The sequence below is a fragment of the Triticum aestivum genome, chromosome 2B, assembly GCF_018294505.1.
Source record: "Triticum aestivum cultivar Chinese Spring chromosome 2B, IWGSC CS RefSeq v2.1, whole genome shotgun sequence".
NCBI lineage: Eukaryota > Viridiplantae > Streptophyta > Magnoliopsida > Poales > Poaceae > Triticum > Triticum aestivum.
This window is the reverse complement of record NC_057798.1, coordinates 155869181-155875812: the sequence shown is the minus strand read 5'-3', so window position 1 is coordinate 155875812 and position 6632 is coordinate 155869181. Positions and strand designations below refer to the sequence as shown.

At 41.2% G+C, this 6632-nt stretch overlaps 1 long non-coding RNA gene across 1 annotated transcript; it reads right to left on the bottom strand.

Annotated features, from left to right (window-relative positions):
* Window positions 1–1994: 1994 nt before the first annotated feature.
* Window positions 1995–6632, bottom strand: LOC123044042 (uncharacterized). Its single transcript, XR_006419796.1, has 11 exons — window positions 6524–6632; window positions 5793–5922; window positions 5535–5698; window positions 5356–5434; window positions 5181–5257; window positions 4647–4820; window positions 4371–4510; window positions 4010–4182; window positions 3666–3769; window positions 2581–2648; window positions 1995–2377 (listed from the first exon to the last, which is right to left on the bottom strand). It is a non-coding gene; the product is annotated as an uncharacterized lncRNA (long non-coding RNA).

Sequence of the window (6632 nt, the reverse complement as noted above, 5' to 3'; positions counted from 1 at the left end):
ACGCGCTGTAGATATTAGCAGCAGCGCTCTGCACTAAAGCTCGCTACTGCTAGCCATGTATAGCAGTAGCATGGGATGACACGCGCTACTACTACATGTTAGCTGTAGCGCCTTATCAGTAGCGCGGCATCCCGCACTACTGATAGGCAAAATACCCGTGCTACTGCTAGGGTTTTCCCTAGTAGTGGTTGTATCACCATCTCTTCACCGAACTAGTGCACCTATACAATTTACCATTGTATTGGGTGTGTTGGGGACACAAGAGACTCTTTGTTATTTGGTTGCAGGGTTGCTTGAGAGAGACCATCTTCATCCCATGCCTCCCACAGATTGATAAACCTTAGGTCATCCACTTGAGGGAAATTTGCTACTGTCCTACAAACCTATGCACTTGGAGGCCCAACAACGTCTACAAGAGGAAGGTTGTGTAGTAGGCATCACATGTCTGCCAAATCGAGAAAAAGAAAAGATAAGGAAGCAAATACATCATATGATGAGCCAAAGCGCCACATAGATCTTTTAGGGGAAAGAAACATCATGAGAGTGGAGGACAAGATAGACATGTCTGATGATTATGAAAAGTTTCATGAAATTCCTCCCTTCACAGTGATGATTGACCAAAGCATCCTGTTAAATGATGAAGATTATCCATGGTTACGGTGCAATAATGAAGGGACACACGCGAAAAAAAGAAGGAAGAGTGAAGACTTTCTCTCTAGTGAGTTTCCGGACTTAGCTGGAAATTCCCAGTTGGGACAAACTGATGGGAATCTTTGTATGAGTAGGGCATTATGGCATTTGAAATATGATTTTTGAACAATTATTTAAAAAGTTATGAATTTTCAATTATTCCTATCCTTTTAGCATTATAATTATAAGAGGAGTTAATCAATGCAATTATGTCCAAACAAAATAAGAATGTCTTCTGAGCATTTTCAATTATTCCTGTCCTTTGAGAAGTTTTGGTTGCTTTCTGGTGAAACACTTAGGATAACATATCAGATGGTAGGATAATTCGAGTAACTGTTCGACATGTGAAAAGCATGATCTCTTCACTAGTAGAAAACAAGGCTTTTGCTTCATGCCGGGCCAGCCCATTAGTCCCGGTTCAGTCACGAACCGGGACCTATGCCCCCACAGGTCCTGGTTCGTGAGGCCAGGGGGGTCGGCCGGGCCTCGTGGGGCATTGGTCCTGGTTCTTCTGTCCCCTTTGGTTCCGGTTCTAGGCACGAACTGGGACCAATATGCCTCGCTCCTGGCCCACCACCATTGTTCCCAGTTGGTAGCTTGAACCGGGACCAAAGTGTGTCCTTTAGTCCCGGTTCCATCCACGAACCGGGACCAACGAGATGCCTATATATACCCCCTCACCCGCGAGCAGAGCACTCCACTGCTCTGTTTTTCTGGTCGTCCGTTAGAGAGTTCTGTGGTGCTCTAGCTCGCCTCCTATGCACATGAGGTATTCGATGAAATGCCCGAGCGACACTTAAGCTTTCTCCTCTCGAAGCACCTTGTCCAAACTCCATTTTCCTCGAGATTTGTCTAGGTTTGGCGGTCCATCCTATCCTGTCCCTGTGATCACCGCCGTTGATCGCCCGCACCAATCTCATCGCCTGCACCGCCGTGGTGAGCCTCTTGATCTTATCTTCTTTGTAAAATAAAAAAGATCTTACTTGTTTGATTTAGATAAATACTTGTGCAATTTTCTTACTTATTATTATTTTTTATTATATAGTGCGATGGTTTTGGTATCCACCTCCGCCGGCCCTTGTCCTGTCTATGATTCAGATGTGGTATATATATTTTCTTTTATAACTATTAGTTTCAGTTAGTGTTTATGACAATTATGCCAAACAACATAGGAAACCCCCCATAAAGAAAAAAAAACTCTACAACGTTTTGAGTATATGTTGTAAAATTCAGAATAGATACACATATATGGGTTGTAGCATATGCGTTGCAGATTTGCAGCTCATAACCCTATCATGATTACTAGATCGGCAACGCGCCTTGGCGCGAGGGTTCTGGTCCTAACCTTTTGTCAAGCAGGTAATGCTAAATCAGTAAGAAGCACGCCCTGAAGTATGTAATCAATGCATGGTTCAACACCAAAAGCAATGCAAATCTTTAACCTTGTGAATTTTCCAATCAAAGTACATATCATAGAGTACAATTGAGGCACATCAAGCTCGGCACAAAGGAATAGGCCAAGTAATGTTTAATAGATCAGGCTTAAGTAGCACATAGGGCAGCAAGATAGTACAAAATATTGAAAGCGAAGCATTTACACACGAGGCTAGTGACAATCAGATAGCAGTCCTTCGCCAAGGACGGTTGAAATTCCTCGTCACTCAAAGAAAAGTTGAGTAGCATTGGCCTGAAAGTGAAGAAAAAAACATTATTCCTAGAGAAGATATCTCAACATTTTTACAATAATAGACATCTACAGTGACCAAAAAGGAACTATTAAGAAAGCAAGATTAGTAAACTGACATCAAGCAACATATTCCTGGAAACATTTAGCAAGATTAGTAAATTGACATTCTGTAGACCAAGGAAACATACATGTCTTTGACCAACCTAATTTAAAGGAGAATTTCTTTCAACCTTTGACCAACCTGTAGTTATTGTCACTCTTCCATCCACACCTTATAAAAATGAATAGAGGAGTAAAATAATAAAACATGGTGCTTTAGTTAATGCAACAAAATATGAACCCTAACAAACATGAAGGCATAGGATGATGGTTAAGAAAGTCAATAGCAAATAAGTAGTGACAAAGTAGGTCACCTCACTTAATCTACCTTCTGCAATATACAATACGATCAACACTTCTTTGTTTCATGTAAAGACCAGTACCAAGTCTGGGTGTTAGTGAAACAGTTAATGGAAAGACCAATGTTGGGGTTTGTAATGTTTCAAATAGATACTCTACATAGTAGGTGACAGATGCAAATCCAATACTTTGTTACGAGACACTCTTGATTGTTGATCGGATGTTTTCCCTTTATTAGTACATTGTACAATTTTTTTGCTGGTGAGAATAGGCAACCAATACTAACCCTGTCATACAACAGTTTAGGTCCACAATGTTGTTAAAATCAATTCCATAGATCCATCAAAATAAAATGTTGTTCACAAACCATTCTCTTATGGAAGACCAAATTTTAGCAGTACCAAAATGATCCACGGTGCTACTGGTTTTACTAACATGACGAATCAAATCCACACTCTAAAAATGAATTACTAAACACCTGATTAGGCAGAGGACACATTTTCTATGGCTTAGGCAGACCAAATTAAGGAGAACTGAGAACATATTTGTTAACGTCACAGGGTGTATAATGTACAATGTTCTCAATTCTACTGACTATGAAACATGTGTTCTCTACGGTCTTACAACATTATAAAAATTATCTTATCAACGACTGCATTAAGAAAGAGAACAAAGAAGTCCTAGCAAAATAGCAGATGAGAGCACATTTTAGTATCCACATGAATGAGGTACACATGATGCTAGTCCTTGTACCACCTAACTATCATTTTAACTACAGGCTTTGGATCTTCAGTTGGATAAATCACAAGGCTTTGGTTTCAGTTAGATTTGAAAACTTTGGGCCTTCGGACAACAAATGTACCAGCAATCAAATGTACCTTCTACTGACCTGGGCGTCAAGGTTGGGGGTGACGGTGACCTCATCGTCGGGGTTGACGCTGCCAGCAACCTTGGGGTCGGGGTAGGGGCTCCCGGCGATCTGGCCATCATGTCCTAGTGCAGTAAAGAGTAACATGTTTTCAATATTGTAACAAGCATCAACTAAAGAAGTGCACCTATATGTAGAACAAGCACATCTGTTGCTAGCTCTCATCTCACATCACATCTTAACCCATTCATGTACAAAGACTAACAATCAATCATGGCAAGAATCTGAACCCTTTGGCTAACAAGTTGAATAAAATAGAGAAGTAAAGGATAGAGGAGAAGAGGACATTGGAGGGGAGTTCATACCTGCAGAGGCGGATCTCAGGTTGGCGTGGGTGGCACTCTGGGGTGGCGCATGATCCGGCAAGCCGCGTGGGCTCAGGGGCGGCTGGAAGAGCAGTGTGCCGCCGGCGGGCAGGCCGGAGGGGTGGCGGCTCAAATCGTAAAGAACTGCATGCCTTTTATTTGCTTCATATGAACTGAATTTCAAATCAAGAGCAACAATCAGAAGGGTTTTAACCAATATATCTGGAAGACATAGAACATAACAAAGAGGTAAACAAAGCAAGAGCTCCAAAAACTAAGTAACTTGACCCAAGAAGCATGATAGCAGGGCACATCAAATCAATAATCAGAAGGGCATAAAGGAGTGGAAGATAGAAATTACGGGGAGGCAGAGTAGGTCACCATGCCTCTGAGGCAAGAGAAGCATTGGGGTCCATTCTTGGCCAAGTTCAGATATGCAATGTAGGAGTACGAACAGGAAGGTCAGTTCGTCTGCACCACCGCTATACATCTTCAAAGGCACTGCACGACAAAAGAAAATTGGTGCACTAACTAAAACAAATAATAAATAAAGATTCATTTGAGATTAGCGATATCAGACTGTATAGAGAAGCTAACTTCTAGCAACTGAAAATTATGAGCAAGACAGATTATATACCAGAATAAACATAGCCTCAATTATGGAGTTCAGGTTAACTGAGTTCAAGCAGATGTCATCGTTATAGGTGAAGCGCAGCCTGGTCCTGCTGTTCCTCTTCCTGATGCTGTAGGGCGGCAGAATTTCCCCTCTATTGAACACCTCCACGTACATTGCGCCCCTGGCCACGAGAAGCTACAATAATAGTCCAGGGAGGGAGGAGATATATCAATAAGCATAATGACAAATGCCAATAGATTTGATACAATTATACTGCACACTATTTCCGAATGCCACAAATTGATTGCCTGAGTCAAATCTATAGTACCATTGTATCATGTCAAGGCAATAAAGTCAAATCTACTGGCAAGTACATGCAAGGGCCCTAAGAACTCCAAAGGATGGTGCACATCATGCGAGGGCCCAAAGCACTCCATGATTTGATACAAGGTAAAATGATAACAAAGGACAAATGAAGTAGAACAATCAGTACACAAGAAAGCAAGGAAATAGTAACATGCACATCAAAGCAAGGTAAACAGATAAGATAAATACCTAACATAAGGGATTACTTCTTCCTGCCTTTCTTGCCCGCACTCACTGGGGCAATAACATAAACAAATGGTTCAAACCTGAAAACCATGGACACAAGGGGGAAAATCATATCAGGCAACAAACATGGGTACATTTTCAGTGGAACGATGCCGACTGGCAGAATAACAGTAATCACCTCTTTGCATCAGCTCATCTTTCTCGACGATGTTCTTTTGGACGATCTTCTCACTAACCGAATTTGCCGTCTTGTCGGCCTGTAATGGGAAGTATGACCTTGAAAATGGGAAGTAATGTGATCACGGAGGCATGGCGACCAAGTCTATAGAGCATAGGAAAAGAGGAAACTGAATTTACCTCAGGTAACATGCCAACTGAAGCCCGATAGTTTAGAACTATTCCCTGCAAGATTGATGGATGCGTAAGTGGAGTTGTTGGAGTCATGATGACATCACCTTCTTCAATACATTCCAGGAAGCTGTTGATATTATTTCTAGCACCTCAGTGTATATGTGGTTACCCTGGCAGTCGAAGAACTATTGTGTAAGCATTTGTGAGAACAGGAATTAAAGAACTGTCTAGGCAACAATCACATAGACGATAGGATGATTGTACCCTAGCGGTATGTATCCGTAATGGGTCCATTATCAGTCCCACCATGGTGCTGCCATAGTCGTGAGACATACACACGGATACGCCAAATGGTATTTCCCTGACAAAGCAGGGAGACAAGATTGAACTCCATCTGTAGAAATAGCAATCATCAAATATTAGATAGCCTCCGGAGAAAAGATTAGAAGACAGAATACTCATTAGAAACAAGAGATAAATAATGCAGAATGGGAAACCCAAGGTGTTACATGGAATGACCTTTTTTCAGAAATAATTCAACTCTATCGTGAAGCAAGCTATGAACAAAACAAGACCAGACCATTCATAGTATATACAGTTATTGAAGAGCAAGTATTATATAAAATTTAGAGCTAAGTATCATTAAGGCTCCTTTAACACAAACAGAGATAGCATGATCATAATATACATATAAACACGCTGGCAGTAGGAAGCCTCGTTATCCATGCACCCCAGAAGAAGGACATCATACACACAGATAGGCATCGTTATAGATGACACGAGCAAAAGCACAACTATTACTAACTATTCTTAGATTTTAATACAAAACAAATCCACCTAAAAATAGTACTATCATGGATCTAACACTGTATCAAGAAAAGAAAAGGAGAGACATGTACTAATTGGACACTGAAGGCACATCATCTCCTAAGATACTATGGTAAAACTACAACTAAGCTTAAAGTTATACTTTTTTCATAGAATAAGAACTGTACCCAGATACATGACCCCAGATGATGCACCCTTCTTCTCGCCTGCGGCTGGGCGACAACTACATAATTTCTTGCCTTGCACTGACACTACGAATTGTAACCTATTCAGGAA